We start from the raw sequence: 24,761 nt of genomic DNA on the forward strand, positions 1-24,761 counted from the left end.
CATTGTTGAGTGTGTGGGAAGGGGATTGTGATGTCAGAGTTTGGTGGGTGACTCAAAGGATAGCAATGACCAGCAGTGTTACAAAGATAGAGGCCTCAGCACTGGTTAATTATGATTTGGGTTTATATGCCACCTTTATTCCTCTCATAGGTTGGAAACACCTTGCATCTGATTCATTAAAAAGATAGCTATCTCTTAATTGATTTGTATTTTATTTAATAGATTTCAGAGAACAAAATCATCAACACCATCTTTCTGCCAGATAAGGAAAACTGATAGACACAGAGAAATTGAATGACTTGCCCAAGATCATCAAGCAATTTAATAGTGGAGCCAGGAATTAAACCCAAGACTCTTGGCAGATAACTAACTAGTCCTGAAGAGTCCAGTGGACCTCACTGCCTTTTTTTAGAAAGTTTCCAAACGCCTTCTATTCCTAACTTTGATAACAAACATTGCTTGTTCTCATGCCTTAGGCAACACCACATGAACTATCTATGTCACAGACCTACTAATTGTGACCCTTATAGAATTTGACTCTTTCTCTAGGGCTGACCATGAGCACTAACTTGGCTAGGACTTAATTGAATTTACTGAATTTAATTTCCTTCCTCTATATTCCCTTATTTAAGAAAATAGGGAAAGGGGGGAGTAAGGAAGGGAAAGAGAGAAAGGGAAAGAGAAAGGATGGAGGGAAGAGACAGGCACACAGAGAGGAAGAGAAAGAGAGGCAGAGATAAACAGGAGATATCTAAGAGCAAGATAGAAAAAGAGCACAAACAAGAAAACAGATATAGAGACAAAAAGAGAGAGAAGAAATGGATGGAGATAGAAAAAAGAGTAGTTAGAAAGACAGAGAGAATGAGAGAAAAAGAGGGAGCTGGAGAAGAAAGGAAGTGGGGCACTATTACTTGGGATTTCATATAAATCAGAAGTGGGGCACTATTACTTGGGATTTCATGTAAATCAGAAACCCGACTCTTAAAGGAAAAAGCAGCTGCTTGCCACTGTCCTTCATAGTCAGTTCTTAACATAGACAAGAAAGCCTGAAGTCGGCAGTGTTTTCAGTAGGAACATTTTGTTCACAGCCTTTTGTGGTATGGCAAGAAATGTTATTCTGTCTTGCTATTCTGCAGACAGAATTTTTTTTTAAAATAAATGCTCAACAAATAATCTAAAAGAATTGGAAGATAATCTAATAAATAGAATCGTTAATTTATTTTTGTTTGTTTCTTTGTTTTTAAGGTATATGAATATCTGGACTAAATTGTCTACTATGGAAAAGTCCTTTGGATGAGGAAATCCCTCTGAATGAGATAAGAAGAAGAATATGTGAGGTATTGATATATAGCATTTGGCACACAATTTAAACTACTTATCACTGAACAGATTCCAGCACCAAAATAAAGCCACTGGAGTTACACATATTGGGAAAATCAGTGTATGAATTAACTAGCTGCAAGAAATCCTAATGGACAGGAGTGAGAAATAAGTTTCCAATAAGCTGATAAAGTATTTTCAATGTAAAACCACATGCATTTTAATTGCATAGTAAATAAAATAAGTCTTCATTCTACAAGATATCCTGGATTGACACCATGTGATCTGTCTTTGCTGCTTCTTCATGTGACTATGACCTCCCAATTTAGCTAGTAACTAATTCCCAATGACCTGTAATAACACCATTCCTAAATTAGAGCTCTCAATTTAACTTGGCCTCAGTCCCTCCCTCAAAGCAAAATAAAGCATCTGTTTTCTTTTTTTCCCTTCACATTCATAACATACTCCTTTTTTAGTTGCCAATTAAAACCTTTTTCTAGTCAGAATGAACTTTTCTTCAAAAAATCTTTTTTTTAAAAAAAATCTTATTTCTGATTAGCCAAAGAACCCAATGGAAAAACCCAGGAGACAAAAATAAAAACAAAGTCAGACAAAAATTCCAAGTAAGTGACATTCATCTGGAAAAGCTATGATTCACATGCAAATAAAATCTGTTCAAATTTACTGTTGTATGATGCAAGCCCCTGGCTTCAACATAAAAGGGGCAGAATGAAATCACCCACAATTAAAGTCACTCTCTAATATTGCAAAAGGAACTCTTATCTGGCTAGACTATTCAAACTAATAAGACAGAAATCCAATGATACAGAATGAAATGGATTGTATTGCCATACCCATATTCAATATTCATATATACATTCACATAAAAATGCATGTACCCATGCATAACCCACATATACACAAAATTCCTAAGAAAAACCGCCTGTATTTAACTGAACTCAGTCATCTACACCTGATATTTGCTATTCAAATAATAGTGCCTATTCTGGATATACTCAATGGCAATCCAAAAATGTGGACCTGAACTGAACTGAAGACACTATTATTCTTGATGTAGTCTGTATGTCTTCTCCAAAATTATACTTTAAAATCTCATAGGGAGAAGGGGAACTTGAGAGAGATGAAATCCTCCTTCACAAAGGCATTTTTCCTCAAATAGATTGAGGAAGTGAGACTACTGCTTTATGTAACGAGTAGTGTAAGAGAAACAGGATAGTAAAGAAAAATAAATGGCATTTTACTCACTTTCTAATTCCACCAGCCCTGATACTAGCTAAACAACTGTGTATGATTGCAATTGAGAACTGCTTGAACTAACAAAGGTGACATTTGTAGAGCATCTTAACTGAGATCTTCCTCCTTCCCCCCTTTCTTGTTTTTCATGGCAAGATGGTTAATTGCAATGAATGACTAATTGCATGACAGGGCATGGCAAGCAATCTCTCTTGGGGCTTAGAATTACTTATAATCTGTAACACTCATGTAGCAATCAGCAAGGAGGTCAGGAAGTATTTTAATTCCTATAACAATTAAAGCTAGTTCAAATCTATGTTAAGTTTGTTCAATTCTTCATTTTAAAGTATAGCTGGTTTAGGATAGGTGGTTTTGTTTTTTGTATTCCCCGTATACATTTTGAATAAAACAAACACTTTGGGTTAGGTATGGCCCAATCCCATCAGTGAGAAGTACAAGATTCAATTGTTTCCTTCTGAAGATAAACTGACTTCTCCAAGGTATCATTTTAGAAATCATTAACCAAGTATATATTGACACATGAATTGAATTTTTCTATTTGTTTACTAAGTCAGTAGAGTCCTGTAGGGGTACCATGAAAAGAATTCATTCTTCTTTACTGAATAACTTATTCCCTAGGAAGTCTTAATTTTAGTATCTTCCCTCTTATCTTTAATTTGTTACATATATAGTTATACATAAATATAAATATGCAGTGTTATATATGTGTACATATAAAAATATATTCTATTTGTACATAGCTATTTACATGCTATTGCTCCTACTATACTATGAACTCCTTAAGAGAAAGGTCTGTGTTAGGTTTGTTTTTAAAAGCATTTATTAAACACCTACTATGTGCCAGGCATGTGCTAAATGCTTTACAAACATTACCTCATTTGAACCTCACATCTGTGGAAGGTTGAGCAGCTAGATGGCATGGTGAATAGAACATTGGAATCAGGAAGACTCATCTTCAACACTCACCTTGGCACTTAGATATTTAGACAGTATATGACCCTGGGCAAATCATTTAACACTATCTGCCTCAGTTCCTCATCTGAGAAATGGCAAAGTACTCCAGAATTTTGCCAAGAAAACTCCAAATGTAGTTACAGAGATGTTGAAAATGACTCAAAAGACAACAATAATTTATGAAACATAGGTGCCATAACCATCCCTATTTATGGTTAAATAAACTGGGGCAAACATTTTTGGCTCGAGGGTCACAGGGCTTAGTAAGTTTCTGAGATTGGATTTGAACCCCAGTTTTCCTAACTCCAGGCCCAGCAAGCTATCCACCTAATTTGTCTCTAGCTAATTTGTTTTTAAACTTTCTTTGTTTCTCAGCACTTAATACAGTGCACGATACATAGCAGGCACTAAATACGTATTGACTGATTGATAAAAAAATTCTTTACTTAGAAAGAATAGAAATAGGTAGAAAGAAAAGCTCCATTAAAAATCAAAACCAGGAAAATCTTTTAAAAACCCAAATAACCTACTTTCTCCCTTTTCTTAGTCTCTCTGATTTTCTAATTTCTAATAGTATCTGAGACAATGTCTAATAGATTTTGGAAAACCCTTTTTTTCTATTTTAGTTTTCCACTTGGAGTTGAGACATTGAAAAAACTCTTTATTCTGTAAGTTACTATATTCTATGAGGTGAGGCAAAAACATATAGGATATCCTAGTATGCTTTACTTAATAAAATAATGGGCTCTTCAGTATGACACTTCCCACTCACTTTTGTGTCAATCAGCAGGCTTGAAAAATTCTTTGGCCTGAAGCACAGAAAGCCAATTTCTTATAGACCTAATTTATCTAGTGCAAAAGTTCTTTATGAAAGCTCTCTTTCAGTCATGTATCCTTTCTTAGTCAAGCAAGCAAACATGAGGAAGTAGTCCCAATTATTTGACAGAAAAATGACATCTTTTAAAAGTGCAAATAGATGAGAATCATCTTTAAAAATGATTTTGAATTTGTGAACTCTATACTAGAAATGTGAAAACTATAAGTAGAGGCATAGGTTGAGAGAAATCAAACTAGGAAATGATGGACATAACAAAATTATCATTTTTAAAAATAAAAATGAAGAGCTTTCTACCTTGCCTTTGAGCATAATATATTTCTGTTTGTGTGCTTTCTTCAGTTTCTCTCTGAAGCTTATTAGACTCTGGAAAGAATTTGGGACTTATTTGTGTTTGTGCAGCACTTAAAATATTGTTGCTGATCAGAATATCACTGATCAGAAGGAGAATTTATGTTCTCTGTCTGAATTCTGGACAAATGAAGACAATATTAACCCCAAAAAGTATCTTCTCTTACTGGTCCCTTATGCTGTATAAATCCCCAGGTAAAAGGTAGTATGAAAAGAACATCAGAAAGTGAAGCCAGAAAGCCAAGCTCAGTCACTTACTAGCTGTGCATCTTTGAGGTTTTTTACATTACTGTAGGTCAAAGTATACAATGAGATGATGTAGTTCTTTTTTAATCTTCAAAGTACTATATAAATACTAGTTATTAGAGTACATTTTCAAGACTCAAGACCAAGATGCAGAATTTGATTGTTTCCCAGTTCTCTGAGATATGCAAATGAGCTCACTAGGCCAATGCCCAACAATCCAAAGAATCGTTGGTGATATTAATGAGGGAGAAAATAGAGCCACTCAATAAAAAGTGTTCAATAGAATATATTATATTAAGATGACTTTTTATTTCCTTGTTTGCATTTTTGTTTATTTGACATATATTTATGCTGGATATCTACATTTAGAAACAGGGAGGCAGCTAGTTGGTATAGTAGATAGAATATCAGCCCTAAAGTAAGGAATATTCATTTTCTGACTCCAAATCTGGTCTCAGACACTCACTAGGTGTATGATCCTGGGTAAGTCACTTAAACTGTTTATCTCAGTTTTCTCATCTGTAAAATAATCTGGAGAAGAAAATAGCAACCTAGTCTAGTATCTTTGCCAAGAAAATGTCAAAATGGAGTTGCAGAGAATAGGACATAACTGGAAAAATGACTAAACAAACATACTTATAGAATCATCAATTGTAGATTTAGAGCTGCAAAATCATTTAACTCCAAGCTTTTCATACTACAGATAAGGAAACTGAGGCCCAAAGAAATCAAGTGACTGATATATTAACAGCCAGGAAGAGACTAACACAGACTTTGAACCTGGGTCCTGAAACTCCAAACCATTCCATCAGATAATATGTAAGGCTTATTTTTTAAAATGTATTTTGTTGAGAACCTTTAAAACCTAACTGACCTATTTCCTTAGTAGAGCGGTAGCATATATTTATGCTATTTATGTTTCAACAGGACATGATTATTCTCCACTGAGAATAATCTCCTTGAATATTTCTCAGCTATTCAGCTATGGCTGACATTTAATTCTTTCATCCAGAACAGATAATCTTGGATACCTGATGAAAAGAAGAGTTAACATCAACAAATAGTCATATAATTTTTAGAATTTGGAGACTATCTAGTCTCTTTAAAGGAAAAGAGAAAACTGAGACAAAGTGACTTACCCAAAGTCATTGTGGTAAAAAGTGTCTTAAATCCAAATCTCTTGATTTCCAGATTTTTCTGATTTTCTGTCTTGCCATTTGACTATGCCATGATATAACTACCAATAAGAAGGAAATTTCAAATGGATTTTTCAAAGTGAATATTCAATAAAGAATCTGGCAATGAAGTCATTATGCCTTATATATAAGGCATATCCCATTATAATGGGAATAATTGTGATTAGCCCCCACCCTCATGTGCTTTGGCTATAGCAAGTCCTGTGGGGGTATATGAGGAAATGAGATGATTGGACACTTCCAGCAGACCACATATGTCCTGGCTCAGAAATTAAGGACTTGGCACTTTGGGGCAATGCTGTAATCTCTTGGAACTAATAGAGGGATGTATCATATGAAGTTCGGTTCCTAAACTAGAAAAAGCTTTAAAAGAAGAGAGAACTGCTCTACCTCTTTTTCGTCCTGTTCATTTGACAGGTAAGTGGGGACTCTATGAAGATTTTCTATGAGGGAAATCCAACACCTATGGCAGCTGCTCCCATGTGTCAGCTAGAGTATGTGCTCATTCACATGAGCCTATGTAGCAGTCTTAAGACTCTGGATGATGCTTCTGCTTTGTGTTCCTTTCCCTGAGTATCTGTGACTGAAAAGTGATGCTGAAGTGGACATTTTAAGTCTTGAGGCAACCTCATGAATTTCAGAGGAGTGTAGTTCAGAATTGACTGGCTCAGGAGAAGTTTTTTGGTTTTTGTTTTCGTTTTTTTGTAACTTCACTTTCCTTAGAGATGAAGGCATAAGCCATGACTTGTCAGAAGACATAAATATTGAGGGAGTTTTTTGCATAATACAGAGCAAGAAGAAGGCAAAATGTTTAGTAGTATAAGAGTATAAGAAGGATTATGAGTTACTTTGTCATTTTTAATTAGTCTTATACATATATTTTGTATTTTAAACTTAAAAAAAATTTGGATTGAATAAATAACTGTCATATAATGAATATTGTTCATTGAGTACCTTTTTACTTCTTTTTGGAAAATTCCTAGATGTGAAACAAGCTTAAACTTTCAGTCATTTTCCCTGCGACGCTAAGGTAGGAATATAAAGCATCAGAACAATGAGAAAAAGCTCAAATTCTCTCTTCAGGGGCCAGATTCCCCCAAGCTAACCCTAGTACCCACTTGAGCCTAGAGCTCTCCGTATACTCAGTGGGAGATGACACTCAAGAGAACAAACCTATGAATAAATAGTGAATGATTTTCATCAATGTTAATCATTTAAGTATGGAATGGCAAAGTAAGAGAAAATAAAGCATGAAAATCATTCTCATTGTCCCACACATTAGTTCCCATGGTTTATTGAGTTGATGAATGAATAAGTATTTAATAAATACTTTTTACTATGTGACAGGCAGTGTACCAATTATGAGATATAAAAATAGAAAAAGGAAGACAATTCTTGCAGTCAAGGAACTTACATTCAAATAGGGGAAAGCAATGATTTATATCAAATAGCTACTCATTTAAGTATAGAATGGTAAAGTAAATAAGAGAAAATGAAGCAAGAAAATCATTTTCAGACCCTTATACATGAATGGTTATTATCTCTCATGGACTAGAGAGCTGACAAGTGAATGAATGAAAAAATATTTATTAAGTGCTTCTCATGTGTCCAACATTTGCTAATTACTTGTATAAAAATAGAAAAAGAAAATCCCTGGGACAACTAGGTGGCTCAATGTATAGAGTGTTGGGCCTGGAGTCAGGAAGAATTGAATTCATCTTTAGCCTCAGACACTTACTAGTTGTATAATCCTAGACTTCAGTTTCCTTGTCTATAAAATGAGCTGGAAAAGGAAATGGCAAATGACTTTAGTATCTTTGTAAAACAAAAACAAACAAACATCCAAATGGGGTTATATAAAGAGTCAGGAATGACTGAACAACAACAAAAATAATCCAGGCACTCAAGGAGTTTACATTCAGATTGGGGAAAGCAACACAATTAGGGGTCTGGTCTGGTCTGGTCTGGTCTGTAAATCTTGTGATTTACAAGGGTGTCAAAGTAGAGTCATAAAATAATTTATTGATATCCAGAAATGATAGTATTGATCTGATTATAGTCTATCCATAAATGATAGTATTAATCTGATTATTGTTCCCAGAACTGAGCATTGAGGAGAAAGAAAAGAGAAAAGGTCTGATAATAGTAGTGTGTAGTAGAACAATCGTTGGGGTGCTTAGGTCATGTTAGAAATACAAAATATAAAATACCAATCAACAGCAATTGGAATTCTGGGTTAGAGATGCTGGATAATAGGAGCTTGGTGATTATGAGGAATAGAAAGAAGCTCAGGACTGGAGAAATTGTGAGGTCTCACCAGTTAACACTGATGTGAAAGGGAACAATTCTGAGAAATTCATATTCAAAAGAGAGGAAATTTGCATCACAGTTGAAATACCTTTCCAAATAGTTCTCATAGCTTTGCCTCTTGGCAATCACCAGAGAAATCTTGCCTCTGCTATCCTACTCTGCCTTCATTGGATTTCAACTACTGAAGCTCTTCCCCCTTCACTACTTCTTTCTGCCTCCAAAGCAGTGATTTTCTGCTTGTTCAATAAGCTTGTTGTTACCCTCTGCTACTAAAGATGTTTCTTCTAGAGAAGCTTTCAATATTACACTGCCCTAATCCATCATATTTCAGGATTAACCAGCAAATTTTCAGCTTTTTTTTAGTCAGGACTAAATCCCAGATGATATACCAACTAAAGGGTCACTCTGTTAAGATCTTGTTAGTTAACCCCATCCTCTGTCCCAACTATCAAGGAAAGTTAATCTTCTCAATGCTGGAATTCACTGTACTAAGGTGAATTCCATCTCCTCCTTTCCTCAAAGTACTATCTTTACACCCTTTATAGATAGTATCTCTTGTAGTCTCCTACTCTTTCTGAAGCTGAAAAGCCTGAAGCTGGAAAAAAATAAGCGCATACTTTCATCTGTCCTTTCACTTCTCACCATGTCCTGATCAGCTAGTACTTGAGTCATGCAAACTGTTTTGAAACTTTTATCAGTTTAAAGGAGACACTTAAAAACACTAGAGATGGAGGAGTAGCACCAAAGAATTTTGTTCTGCATTGTTGTTAGTATGGTAAAAGTCCCCTTTTCCATTGTAACCATGTGACCATTAATGAAGGCTACAGAGTAAGTCCCAGAATTTCTCCAAAACATTGAATATTCCCATTTTGAAATGGAAGTAAAATGAGACTTCATTGCTCTGACTCTGTCTTTCTTAACTTGAATGTGTGAGTGAATTTAGATATGTTGGATGAGGCTTAAGAGAACCCAGAACATACCATTACCATTACATAACAAAAGTTCAGAACTTTTGTTGGCAATTTCAATTTAAAAAATTAAAAACATGAGGTTTCTTTCTAGGCTAAAAAGCTACAAATTTTAAAAGAGAATGTTTCATTGCAGCCTCAAAATTGCAAGCTGATTAAAAAATCAAAGTTTGTGTATCTCAACAATTTAATGTTTTACTTTTGAGAAAAAATAATTTTAAAAATGTATTTTGAATTCAAGTATATTAAATAAATAACTGAATTTAAACTATTTTAGGGGGTAGAATATCCATATCAAAAAGAAATTTGACATCAATGAACTCTCTCAAATGCCCAGATTATGATCATAGGCATCACCTCTACTTGGTGATGAGATATGACTACATAGCTTCAATTAATGAGTTATATGATATAAAAATCAAATCCAATTGACAGACAAGTAGTGGTGCCATTAAAAAAAATGAGTGGCAACTATTATGATCAATTCACCAGGTGTTACCTTATACATTTTTAAATTGTATAATCATTTTTTTTCACCAAATGAAAAACTGGCAGATATATTGAGAACAATGTTTTCACTGTCCCAGCTCTTCCACCTAAAGAGAAATACTTTTGATATATTAGACTATAGTTTTCCACTGCTTTCTGATTTCCTGAAGTATACTAAAAGGCAATGAAAGTTGTATTGAGAATTAGGTATCTATGAACAAGATTGAAAACAAGGTGGTTTGGTACCTTGATGTAATTCTCTACTTCACATTAGCTACAGAGAGATGATTACATTTTTGATCTTATCATCACTCACAAATTCACATATGGAATTCCATGTTTATGAACTCTGAAATTCCCTTATTTGAGCACAATCTGTTTTCATTCCACTTTTACTTCTATTTTTCCAGCCTCAAATCTTGTATTTTGTCCTCACTGTGACTTACAATCCCTTGATCACCTCTTAGCTCTTTCACAGAGGCTATCATTTCTGAACTGACTACACTCTCCTTTTTCTGTCTTATCCTTTAGTGAATCAGTTTAATTCTTTGTCATATTATGAAATGGCCCTTCTCGTCATCAAGGCAAAACCATCTATGCACAGAAATGATCTCATTTCATTCCATCCTATTCAGCTGATTGCCTCTTCTATCATCCTCTTCTCTTATTTATCTTCATGCTCTATCTGTCTCCGGGCTACTTCCCTACTTTCTGCAAACACACTTTTGTTTCATCTTCAAAAAATCCTCAGCACTTCCCTGTCCTCTAATCCCTTTTCTCATTTTCTTGACTAAACACTTGAGAATACTGTCATCAATAGAAACGTTCACTTCTTTTTCTCTCACTTTTTATAGGTCTGGCTTCCAAATTCAAGTTACCTAAGATCATTTAATTGCCAAATTCAGTGAGCTTTTCTCAGTCTTCATGCTTCCTGACCTCTCTGCAGACTGACATTGTCAATGACCTTTTTCTTTCAGATATTTTCTTACTTCTAGGTTTTCATAACATGTCTCTGGGTTTTCTTTCAATATATCTTACTGCTTCTTTTTGGTTTCCTTTGTTAAATCTTCATCTAGATCACTCATTCTAGCTGTGGGTATCCCAAGTCCTCTTGCCTTCTCCTGATATAGTATTTCATTTGGTGATCTCATCAGCTGTTGTGAAATCAACATCTCTATGTTGAGAATTCTCAAATCTGTTTCTCCAACCTTCTTCACTGACCTATAGTCTCACATGTTAAATTGCCTTTTAGACATCTCAAACTGTATGTCCCACAGACATCTTAAACTCACCAAGTCCAGATAACTTGGACTGCTTCCCAACTTCTCCATTAATTTTGAGGGTATCATCATACCCCCAATGCTTGCAACCTGTTAAACTTGTTGACTTTTACATTATGTAATTTCTTCCATATATACTTCCTTCTCTCTTCTGACATTGCTATGACCTGGTGCAGGTCTCTCATCACCTCATGCCTGTAGTATTTTTTTTTTTTGGCAAGTGTGTAATTTACTTATTTGTTTATTGGCTTTTTATTTTCAAAATACATGCAAAAATAGTTTTCAACATTCATCTTTTCAAAACCTTATGTTCCAAATTTTTCTCCCTCTCCTCTTACCCCTCCTCTAGAAACAGTCTAGAAACGCCAATCTATCTAGAAACAATCCAATATATGTTAAACATATGCAATTCTTCTATACATATTTCCACATTTATCTTGCTGCACAAGAAAAATCAGATCAAAAAGGGAAAAAAGTAAGAAAAAAAATCAAGCAAACGACAACAAAAAGGTGAAAATACTATGTGGTGATCCACATTCAGTCTTCACAGTCCTGTTTCTGAATGCAAATGGCTCTTTCCATGACATTGGCCTGAATCACCTCATTGCTGAAAAGATTGTCCATCAGAGTTGATTATCATATAATCTTGTTGTGGCTATGTACAATGTTTTCTTAGTTCTACTCACTTCACTCAGCATCAATCCATCTAAAGTCTCTCCAGGCCTTTCTGAAATCATCCTGCTGATCATTTCTTATAGAACAATAATGTTCCATAACATTCATATACCATAACTTATTCAGCCATTCCCATATTGGGCATCCACTCAGATACCAGGTTCCTTGCTGCTACAAACATTTTTGTACATGTAGGTCCTTTTCCCTTTTTAATTAATGATCTCTTTGGAATCTTCAGCCACCCGAGATTGAGCAATAACAGGTCTGTGATGCCCTTAGATGTCCGGGGCTGCACGCACGCTACACTGACTGGCTCAGTGTGTGCCTACCCTACGCCAGCAGGCGCGGGTAACCCGTTGAACCCCATTCGTGATGGGGATCGGGGATTGCAATTATTCCCCATGAACGAGGAATTCCCAGTAAGTGCGGGTCATAAGCTTGCGTTGATTAAGTCCCTGCCCTTTGTACACACTGCCCGTCGCTACTACCGATTGGATGGTTAAGTGATGCTGCTGGACAAAAGGTATACAGTTTTATAGCCCTTAGATGCCTGATTAGTATGTTTGCCTTAAACATACATATTATAATAGTCTGGTGGGTAGTATGTTTCCCTTAAGTCCATCCTTCACCCAAATGCCAAAAAAATCTTCCTGAAGTGCAGTTTTGACTATGTCATTCCTATAAGTTTAGTTTGACATCCAAAATTCTTTATCATCCCCCTGCCTGCTACCTTTCCAGTATTCTCACACTCTCTTTGCTGGCCTCCTTGCTGTTCTTCACACCAAACACTCTCTCTCCAGACTCTGGGAATTTTCACTGACTGTCTCCCATGCCTGGAATGCTCTCCATTTCATCTCCACTTCTGATTTTTTTCTTTTGATTATCTCCAATTTATCTTGTCTATACCTTATTTATACATTGTATGCATTTTATCTCTCTTATTAGACTGTTAAAAGTTCCTAAAGGGAAGCAACTATCTTTTCTCTTTCTTTCTACTCCTAGTGTTTAGCACAGTGCCTGGCACACAGTAGGTGCTTACTAAATCTGTATTTACTGACTTATCAACCTATCCTTTCCTGTCTTATACCTTCTTTTATCAATAAAAGAATAAAGCTCCTTCCACATGTTTATCTTGCTTTTGGTATAGACAAATGGCATGTAAGTATAGTGTTCTTTTTTCCTTTAATACAAATATAAGGCAGGGTGCAACTGAAATGAACATCTATAAATTAAAAATGAAAAAGGAAGAAATTGAGGTTCTGAGAAATGAAGTGATATTACCTCCCACAACTAGTGCCATTTCTTTATCCCTCAATTAATTCATTTTTTTCAGTCACATTTGACTCTTCATGATACTAGTTGGGTTTTTCTTTGCAAAGATACTGGAATACTGGATGATAATTTTATATTTACAGACACTGAAGCCAAAAGAGTTAAGTGACTTGCCTAGGATCACATAGCTAGTAAGCATCTAAGCCAGATTTGAATTCAGCAAAGTGAATCTTCTTGACTTCAGGTTCAGTACTCTATCTACTGTATCACCAAACTTCTCTGTTCTTTAGTTACCTCATATCAAAACTGAAAATAAGATACTTCCCCTTCCAAAAAATGTATGGGGATTACTGTTTTGAGAACCTGAAAAAAAGGACAACAGAAAGAAAAGATATTCACAGAAAGAGATTAATTTTTAAGGTCTTATCTGAAGATTCTTATCCTTATAAATGAAATTTGAGTTGAAGACCCTAATTTCTTGTGATTCTAAAATTAAAATCTCCATGACCATCCTATTGTTTAGGAAGGAAATTGCAACAATTTTCTTTTTTGCAGGCTTGTATTTTCTCACTCTTGGAAAAGATTAGGTTTATTTTCATTTAATTAATTTCTCATAACATTAGCCTCTCATTAGCTTTTATAAGTTCTAATATATAGCCAATAACCAAATCAATTTGCCTCTTGGCATTTTGCCCATGGGCCACAATGGATGGCGATATAGAGGATTATTGTCCAAAGCAAAATAAAATGCTTTACTTCCTATACTACCTAACCCTAAATGCCTAGCAGGGAAATTGGAACATTGATTTATCTGAGTTCCTTTCAGGCTGTGATAGTCATTGAAAACCAAGGTTTAAACTTGATGTACGTGTGTGTGTGTGTGTGTGTGTGTGTGTGTGTGTGTGTGTATTATATTCTCTAGTTTATAGTTGATGGCTTTCCTACAACATATACTTACTTGCCCAAATTTAAAAATATACTTGCAAACTATGATACTCTGCATTTTACTCTTAGGGTAAATGTTTACAACATTTGTTGTGAAATTTCTCAATTTAGGGGTTAATTAGATTTTGAATCATCCAGATTTCCAATCTTACTCTTCCTTCCTCCTTCCTGTTATCTATCTTTTATTCATTTCACTATTTTTTATCACTTCCCTCACAATGTATGCAGAGACTGAAAAAAAGGAAATGAAACAAATCAATACTTTTGACAATGTATTAGAAGTTTAGGAACATGATATAATCAAAGAGATTAAAATTAATAGTTTCAATGAAAGGTTGGTATTTTTCGTATTTCAATATTAATAGTTTCAATGAAAGGTTGGTATTTTTCGTATTTCAATTATTGATACTTTCTTTCTCCCTGTTTCCTATTTTCCATAGAAAAATGAGAACTGGCTAGAAGTCATCAAGAACTGTTTAAAAAGCAGCCAGATACCACTAGGGGAACCCAGAAGAGAGACTCCATTGAGAAATGCCCTTTTAACCAAACAGTTCCAACATATATCAGGTTTTCCTCTTTTTACCAAAAGCTCAATATTTTGCTATGCTGAAAAAGACTAATTAAAACAGTATTGTGGTCTCCTGCCATGCAGAGATCAGAGAGTTAAATAATCTATCCATCAAGAATGTTCACTTCATAAAGCAGACATTGCAACCACAGGAAGAGTTATGTAGCCTCTGAGACTTTCTTTTTTCAACATTAATGTTCATATATCCACTCAGTAAGAACTGGTAGCTTGTGACTGTGATTTCCATTACAAAACTCTTGAAAATGCCATGAATGAGTCATAGCAATGTTCAATCTGGGCACAAAACTAATTACCTCCATTTTGCCAGGCACTCATACACATTGACAACTTCAAGGGGAAAAGCTGAATGAGTCAGTCTCAGGAATAAACCATATTAGAGTACTGTGTGTGTGTGGATGGTAATAGGGATTGGTATTTTTGAGTCGTTTTCCTTAAATAGAAATATTCATGAAACTCATTTATCCTCCAGATAGTAAAATCCATTAATTCCTTCTAATTTTTCTAACAGGATTCTAGTAGCATATCTAAACTGGTTACCCAAACAATTGGTATCCTAATAACTTTGTTGCAATAATAATGGATTCATGAGATTTTCCAAGAAATTCTCTGACATCACAAAACATTGTCATGAGAGGAAATATAATCCATCTTCAGATCCTAGGCATTTTCACTAATATGAATTTTTATCTTTGAATGACAACCATTAGCACACTTTAAACAAAACAAGGCCAAGTTTTGGGTAGAAAACAATGTCCAAAATGTTTCAAAAGATTACCAAAAATTATTGCAGAACACATAAGATTTTAGCAGGTACAGCAAAGTTAAAACTGATCTCTGGCTTCAGAATTCTGTTGCTTTCCCTTTTCTTCTTGTATTATGGAATTTTCTGAACCCCAAAAGATTGATAGCACAAAAATAAAATGGCCTAGAATTAGTGTCATAAACTCAGATTCTGGACTCTCAAAATGAAAAGGTTCTCTTCCCCCTACTAATCATAAGACATGTAATTCTCCATAGAAGATCCATCATCTTTCATGATCTCCCTGTCCCCATGATTCAGATATAATATGAGTAATTGTTTTATTTGTGCTAAGTATCCTACCATGTGATCATAATGATAATAACAGAGAGGGACTGGGTCTGTAATTTCATTGATGTAGATAACTACCAGAAAAGGAAACTCCCTCTATCAATGGATGCTGGCACAGTCTTTACAATTGATAGTCAGAGAGTTGCTTAGGGTAAGGATAAGTGCTTGTTCAGGTTACATAGTATGTGTCAAAGGGGTAAGTAGAATCCATGTCTTTCGGCAACACAGACTAGCTCTTCACTCAACTAGACCATTGCCTTTCATCACTATAATAAGAATATAAAAGTTATTTCTTGTAAAGAATTTAACAACATATTCTTCAATTAATCATCTACGTCCAGTGCACTCCTGTCAAGAGGAGAGCTAGTAAACTCTATTATTAAGTAAACTTAATCAAAATCCACAAAATTTGGGGGCAGTTAGGTGGTGCAGTGGATAGAGCATCAGCCCTAAAGTCAGAGGACCTGAGTTCAAATCTGGCCTCAGACACTGTGATCCTGGAAAAGTCACTTTACCCCAATTACCTCAGAAAAAAATCAACAAAATTTCAAGTTAAAAACTTAAAAAATGTTGTTTCCAAAATTCTTGGTCATTCTAAAGAGCCCTTGCTCTTATATTGAGTATGTATATTGAGTATGACCATGGAGTTTAGAGGTTAATGTCACTTTAGATATCAATTAGACTCACTGTCTCATTTTGCAAATGAGGAAGATGAAAGGATATATTCAAGAACACACAAGTAGTCAGAGAATCAAGATTTGAACTTAGGTTTTATGACTATTATTTATTATTTGAATCCCAGGTATTATGATTTTTCCTTTATGCCATGCTACCTCCCCCTGGGAAAGCTGAAGATAACAAGCATAATCAGGTTTTGTGGTACTCTCTGAAGGAACTTCTAGAGAAATTTATATTCTAAAGTAAATTTCAAGAAGCAGAAAAATCATTGCCTTCCTCTCTCTATAACAGACATAAATATACTTGGCAGTCCTTTTGTTATCTTGCATATATTTATAATTTAAATGTTTTCTCCATGATTCTGTAGGCATCACAATCCCTTGCTACCTGCTTCTTCCTGTGAAAGGAATGAGAATATTACACTTCAATTTCTTACATATGTTGTTGGATACAAATGCAAAGCTAAGATTGATCGAAGCAAGGGTACCTCTTAAGATCAACCTACAATGAAAACTGGTAGTGACAAAAGAAAATGGATTAACATTCTCTTTTAAATCTGATTTGTAAAAGCTTTACTTTTACAAAGCATGATTTGAAAATAAGTTTTATGCTGCAAAGCAGAAATCTTTGTTTAAAAATTCTGGAAAGGTGGAATTTAATAGCAATGGCAACAACAACAATAATTACTAGGATTTATATTAGGATTTTAAGTTTTGCGAAATACTTTATGAATATTATCTCTATGTCTTCACAATGACCTCGGGAATTAGGTGATACTATTAATCTCCATTTTTGGAGGAAACTTAGGCAGACAGGTAATAAGTCACTTGGCCAGTCATATGGCTAATATCTGAGGCTAAATGCCCAGTGCTCTATCTGCTATGCAACCTCAATCAATCAAACAACATCTATTAAGTCATGGATACATACCATGTATCCAAAGTCATATTATATATACACATATTGTATATATATATATATATAGCATTAAATATATTATGTATATATATTATATTATGAATGTGTATGTATACAAAACATATATATATATATATATATATATATATATATACATGTATATATATAATTTTCTCTATATGTGGTTTCTCCTGATATATTTAAACACATAGTATTTTGTCTGCATGTGGTTTCTCTTTACATATATATATGTACATGCATCCATACATATATATAAATATTCACAAACTATTTTGGGGTAGGGAGGAAGCAGTTGAGGGAATTAGAAAAGATTTCTTGTAGAAGATGGTATTTGAGTTGAGCTTTGAAGGATGCAGAAATTTAAGAGATAAGGTCATACTAGGATGGAGGGGCAACTTGTACAAAAGCACAGAAAGGAAGATGTGACATGCAAAGAACAGTGGGAAGCAGATTGTGAAAATCTTTAAATGACAAACATAGGAGTTGATGTTTTGTCATTATGGGGAAAGAGAACAGGGGCTGGAGTATTTGGGGAAGGGTGACATGTTTAGTCTTGACTTTTAGGGAGCTGTGTGGAACAGTGGTTCTTAAACTTTTTGGCCTCAGGACAATTTTACACTCTTAAAACTATTGAAGAACCCTACTCTCTCTCCCCAAAGAGCTTTTATTGATGTCGGTTTTATCTTGATAATTTCCATATTAGAAATTTAAATGTATTTATATTATTATTAAAATAGCTTTAATGTTACAGACTACCTGAAAGGGTCTTGGGGACTTCTCAGGGGTCCTTCACCCACATGTTGAGAACTGCTGTTGAAGTGGATGGCTTGGAGAGTGAAGAAACTTGAGGCAGAGAGCCCAACTAAGAAACTACTATAATAGTCCAGAAAAAGTAAGAAGAGTATGAACAAAGATGGTGGCCATTTAAATGGAGAGAGATAGATAAAAGATCCTGTGGAGATCAAGCCAGCTTGGTAATTTTTATTTTATTTTATATGAGAATGAAAGAGACTGCAGAATCAAAGAACTTCAGTGTTATAAACTTGAAAGAATAATGATGTATTTGACCAAAATAGAGGGACATGTTTCTAGATACCCAAGCTGAAGTTTTAAAATTTTTAAATTTTATAATGAATGATGCCAACTCATTTTTTAGATAAAGGGTGATATCTTTTCATGCTTTAGCTTAGATAATATGAAACTGTGGGAGTTCTTTGGCAAAGGGCAATATAATCCCAGGAGAAGTGTGACTTTTGTGCCTGGGACTATTGTCTCTGAGGCCTGCACATTTTTATCACTTGTGCTTTATGTCCTTGGTTTGGAATACTTTGGGAGAATAAGGCAGTGAGGATCTTGGCAACAGTCAATCATGGATCAAATAGACTTTCTGAATGTTTTTCTGAATTGAACCTTGGTGTACAATATGTGGTTTTCTTTGCCAACACTTCTCATAAAATGCAGTATGAAGTGCAAGCAATCGTTTACTTCTTCACAGGATCCAGGAAGACTAGTATTGCCTATTATTTCTAATTTTGAATGGATCACTTTGGGTATAAGGACTATAACTATGTTTATAATCATTACTATATAATAATCACCAATACTATATAATAAAATCAAATTACATAATACTATACTATATAATAAAATGCTATCCTCTATAATGTTATCATGATCATTACTATTTTAACAATCTTTTAGTTCCATATTTTAAAAACAGCTAAATGCTGCCTTTGGATAAATATAAGCAACTCCTGTTGAAGTCACTGAAACTTCTGCTCAGGCAGTGGAGGGCAAACCTGCTCCCTAAGAGACTGTGTAACAGATTCATAAATAGTTCCTGAGTCCTTAATATAGTGTGCTAATAATAAACACCAGCATAGACATAGGCAATATGGAAAAGATGCTGCTTTAAATCAAAGGGTGGGATCTGCAAAAAGTTGAAATCATTTGCATATGCCCTTTTCTATTTCTATCCTTCAGGAAATCCTTGAAAAGGGAAACTGAAACCTTGTCTTTGTTGATCTCTCAAAATCTGTGGGAGAACCTTTCAATATAGAATTGAAATGGAGCTGGTACCTCTTAGCCACTTTGTGGGAAGAGACATAGCTGTTCTTCTAGGACAACAAATGCAAACTAAGACATCATCCTCATGATGTCATTGGTTCCCTTCCAGAATGGAGGACAAACAACAACAAATAAAGCATTTCGTGGGCCTACATTTTGTTTAATATTTTCTGTTATGAAATTGATCTGGGACTAGAACACGTATAAATAATCACATTCATCTGAAATTCTTTGAAAAATAAAAACATTGTCTCATTTTAACTTTAATGTTTTCTTCTTGAAGAATATTATAAATGGTATGTAAATCATAGGAAGAGTATTATGTAGAACAGTGGAATTGTTGCCATTCAATTTTTCTTTCAAATATAAGGATTTTAAGATTTCTGTTACCTATTAATAGAGTGGCTAGATAGGTGGCACAGTAGATAGAGCATGGGCCCTGAAGTTAGGAGAACTTTTAAAGTTTAAATCCAACCTCAGATACTATATACTTACTAATTGTGTGATCCTGAGCAAGTAAATTAACCCCAATTGCCTTGCAAAAAAAAAATTCTTTTTAAGTGTAAAAAAAAAGTTTCTATTACTAGATTAAAACAAAAGACTTTTCTAAATTTAATTGATACCAAATAAGATTTTCCAAAAGGATTATTATAAAAGATTATATATGAAATTCAGATCTCCATCTAAAAGCTTGCCTTGACTTTCTAGTACATAATAAATTCAACATGTAACCTCCAAAGCTGTCCTGATTCCCTCTGGCCTTCTTTCTAAATTTTAGGGGGGACAAGGGAAACTCCTATTCCTATCTTCCATCTTTTTCCCACTTTCCTCATATTGAAAGAAAAAAAAGAAGGAAAAAATTCTGTAACAAACATCTATAGTCAATCAAAACAAAAATCCTATATTGGCTATATTAAAAAATTGTACCACTCATCCTGCATCCATCCCCTCTCTGTCAGTTAATGGATAGCACATGCTTTATCACTAGCATTCTTAAATCATGTTGATCATTACATTGATCAGAGTTCTTAAGTCTTTCAGGTTGTTTTTCTTTATGCTTTTATCTATGAATAAATTATTCTACTTTTGACCAATTTACTGGTTTAGTTCATGTGAAATCTTCCCAGGCTTCTCCTTTGTCATTTCTTACAGTGTAATAATATTCCATCACATTCATATACGATCATTTGTTTAGTCATTCCCCAATTGATGAATGCTTCCTTTGTTTCCAATTCTTCTCTACTACAGTAAATATTTCTTCACATATGATCCCTTTTCCTTTTCCGTTGATCCCCTTTAAGCATCACTGGGTCAAAGGCCATACAGTCATATATGATTTTGGGGGGTGCTGTTCCAAATTGCTTTCGAATATGTCTGAACTAATAATAATTTATCTTTAAAATGATTTATTGTAAATGATATTAAATATCAATACAATTAATAAAACTTATTTTACAATGAAGTATAATACAACCTCTTATATGGAAATAATAATAGTCTTGATATAGTGCTTTAAAGATTTTAAAGAACTTTTGAACAGATAGAAAAATATTACCTCATTTTATCATCACACAATCCTAGAAAGTAAGTGCAATTATTATTCTCATTTTATATATGAGGAAATTAAGGCAGACAAAGTTGTACTTTTTAACCAAGTGTTTTTTTCTGTTTATCTGTTTCTTCTTTTTTCCAATTCAAATCTATTCAAAAAGCAACCATTAAGTTTTTACTTTATAAGAAACTCTGTGCTAGATGTTAAAAATATAAAGGCAAAAATGAAACAGTTCCTGTCACTTTGTTTTGTTATTTGTTTTCAAAAAGGCCTATCCAAATTTCCCTGCATATTTTATTCTCATTGGTCTTAATTACATTATAGTTTTCCATCCCATTAACATGCATCAATTCAATAGATAGACTCTGATTTGGAAGAGATCTGAGGGATCATTTGGCTCAATCTGTATATGAGTAAGAATCCTCTCAACCTAAAAGCTGATAAATTGTTTTTAGGCAGCATGGTACAAATAAAAAATCCTTTGGTTGGAAGTCAAAAGACTCACTCTCCCCAAGTCTCAGTTTCCTCATATGTTAAATGGGGACCTCTATGGGATCCTTTTTGCCTATGGATCTAGGATCCTAAGAATGGATATACATATAAAGATTGCTTATAAACCTCTATTAAGGGGAACCTGTTATTTCCCAAGAAAGTTAATTTCACATCTGGATACCTCTGTTTGCTAAGAAGTTTTTCATCATAATTTTCAGGAAGTTCAATAACCCTCAGATTATCTCTCCTAGATCTATTTTCCAGGTCTATTGTTTTTTCCAAGTAGATATTTAACATTTTTTTTCTATTTTTTCTTTTTCTTTTTCTTTTTTTGGTTTTGCTTGACTGATTCTTGATGTCTCAATGAATCATTCATTTCTATTTGTTCAGTTCTGATTTTTCTTCATTAGCTTTTTAAACTTCTTTTTGTATATGTCCAATTGATTTTTAAATAGTTGTTTTGCTCTATGGAATTTTTTCCATTTCACTAATTTTTTTTTTTACTAAGTTACTTTCTTTTTCCAATTCACAAATACTACTTTCCTGGAAGTTCTTTATCTTTCCCAATTCACAAATTCTGTTTCCCTAACAGTTCTTTACCTTTTTCAATTCACATTTCACATGTTTTCTTTTCCACTTTATCAAATTTTTCTTTTAGTGAGTTATATGCCTTTTCCATACTCTCTTGCAGAGCTTCTCTTTCCTTTCCCTATTATTCTTCTAGCTCTCTTTTAAGATCTTTTATAATTTCTTCTAGGAGAGTCTTGTGTGATGGGGATCAGTTACATCCCCCTTTGGGGTGTTGTCTGGAGATTGTCTGCTATTAGTCTCCTTGGGGTTGGAAACCTGCTCGCTTTCTGTATAGAAGCTATCTATATAGTTAGAGTTTTCTTGGCTTTTTTCACTCATTTTTTAAAAAGCCCTTAGGGTCTGCCTTCAGAGGAAGAAAGTTACTAGCTTCCTCTACAGAACAGGGATAGCTATATGGACAGTAGCTGTTCTGAAAACGGTCTGCACAGAGTGGCCAAGTTGCAGAAGTGCCCTAGGAAGAGCCCTGCAGAGGAAGTGTCTTCCCTGGGAAGTGCTGCTGCTGTGGAAGTTCCACTGCCCCAGACAGAGCCCTTTGCTGTGCAGAATTGTGGCTGCCTCAGGCAAAGCCCCTGGTATGCATAAGTGTGACTGCTGTGGGCAAAAGCCCCATACTGCAGATGCAGCTGCACACTTGTGCTGTGGTCTGTGCTGAGTCACTTCTGGTGCTGGATGTGTGTAGCAGGTCCTGTTAATTCTGGTGTTTTTTTGGAGTACACTCTACCTTTGGCATTTAGTGTAACTTCTCTGCTAATCTACTATTTTCCAACCAAAGCAGAGAAGCCAACCTGTGGTACAGTTCTACCTGCAAATTCTCCCCCACCCCGGTCTGCTCAGTGTGCTAGCCTCTATGCCCTGCCTCCTTGCCTGCACTGGCCTGATCCTGCCAATCAGGACAAACCTTTTCTGGCAATCTTCTAGATTATTTTCAGCTGGTAATTTGTTGTACTCCCAATATTCATGGATTTTACTAGTCAAGCACCATTTCTGAGGCAGAATTTGGTAATTAGTAATGAGGATAGAAGGGGAGCTTAGAATGGCACATGTGTCTTCTCTGCCATGTTGGCTCTGCCTCCCAGAAGCTTTTCTTTACACCAAATCTATATTTAACTCTGCAACATTTATTCCTTGCTCCTTGTTCTGTCCCATGGATCCAAGAAAGACAAATAATAGCTCTTTATATTCTCTTTCCCAGGATAAATATCCTGAGTTCTTTCAAAAGATCATTCTGTGCATAAACATGAAACTCTTCACTATTCTCAGTCACTTTATATCCAACTAATATCCTTCCCCAAATGTGACACCCAGAAATGAATTCTAGAGATGCCTCTACCTACCTCTATCATATCTTCTCTGATTGATGAGTTCCTGCCCAGGAAATCACCATTTAAGGAACTGCTCAGACCATCCATGCTCACTGCTTACCTAGCTCTACTTCATACTCTCTCGACTTTCCCATCTCACCTCCAGTGCTGCTATTTTTCCTTCTCCATCCTTTTATATGTTGAATTACTCCATTAGAATGTTAACTCTTCGAGGGCAGCAACTGTCTTTTTTTCCTGTTGTTCTTATTTATATTCCCAGTGCTTAACTCTTATGTCTAGCAAATAGTAAATGCTTAATAAATACTACCTGGCACAGTGGATAGAGCACCATGTCTACAATCACAAAGACCTGAATTCAAATATGAGCTCAGGTACTTCCTAACTGTATAATATCAGTTTCTTCATCATTAAAACTGAGATAAAAATAGCACCTATATTCCACAATTGTTGAGAGTATAACGTGAAATATTTGTAAAGTACCTTACACATAGTAGGGTATATATAAATGTTAGCTAAATACTCTATCTATCCAACTATCTATAACCAGGACTATATACAGCAACACTAGCACCTCCTATGTTAGGCCTTTCTTTGATTTCCAGGTCAAACTGTTGACTCATGTACAGCTTGCAGTTCATTAGAGCTTTAAAATCTTTTTCAGACTATGCTCAAAGGGCCTCTAAAACTTTGTATATATAGCCTTTGATCCAGCAGTGCCTCTACTGAATCTGTATCCAAAGAGATTATGAAAGAGGAAAAAGGACACTCATGTGCAAAAATGTTTGTAGCAGCCCTTTTTGTAATTGTTTCCAAGGACCTGGAAATTGAGTGGATGCCTACCAGTTGGGGATGACTAAATAAGTTATGTTATAAGAATATAATGGAATATTATTGTTTTGTAAGAAATTATGAGCAGGATGATTTCAGAAAAGTCTGGAAAGAGTTACATGAACTGATGCTGAGTAAAAAAAGCAGAACTAAGAGAACATGGTACACAGTAACAACAAGATTATATGATGATGAACTGTCCTGGAGTTGGCTCTTTTCAACAGTGAGATGATAAAAGGCAATTCCAATATAGAGATGGAAAATGTCATCTGTATGCAGAGAGAGAATTATGGAAATTGAATGTGGATCAAAACATAGTATTTTCATCATTTTTTGTTGTTTGCTTTTTTTTTCTTATGCATTTTGATCTGATTTTTCAAGCACAATGTGACAAATATGGAAATATGTTTTAAGAAATTGAACATATTTAATCTCTATCAGATTGCTTACTGTCTTGGGGAGGAGAAATAAGGAAAAGAAGGGAGAAAATTGGCAAC

The 24,761-nt window shown here is 34.7% G+C and overlaps 1 protein-coding gene and 1 long non-coding RNA gene across 11 annotated transcripts in view; one reads left to right on the plus strand and one right to left on the minus strand.

The window, feature by feature from the left end:
- The window catches only part of SAMD4A (sterile alpha motif domain containing 4A), a 387,197-nt gene that overhangs the window by 219,970 nt on the left and 142,466 nt on the right, over positions 1-24,761 (minus strand). The gene's annotated exons all lie outside the window — the stretch shown is intronic.
- Positions 52-19,740, plus strand: LOC127549786 (uncharacterized). Of its 3 annotated transcripts, XR_007950715.1 has the most exons (6): positions 52-150; positions 1,246-1,337; positions 5,685-5,800; positions 14,557-14,683; positions 18,164-18,386; positions 19,396-19,740. It is a non-coding gene; the product is annotated as an uncharacterized LOC127549786 (long non-coding RNA). The 3 variants fall into 3 exon arrangements; XR_007950714.1 differs by lacking the exon at positions 19,396-19,740 and having other exon boundaries at positions 18,164-19,051; XR_007950713.1 differs by lacking the exons at positions 5,685-5,800; positions 19,396-19,740 and having other exon boundaries at positions 18,164-19,051.

Source organism: Antechinus flavipes, chromosome 2, assembly GCF_016432865.1.
Source record: "Antechinus flavipes isolate AdamAnt ecotype Samford, QLD, Australia chromosome 2, AdamAnt_v2, whole genome shotgun sequence".
Taxonomy (NCBI): domain Eukaryota; kingdom Metazoa; phylum Chordata; class Mammalia; order Dasyuromorphia; family Dasyuridae; genus Antechinus; species Antechinus flavipes.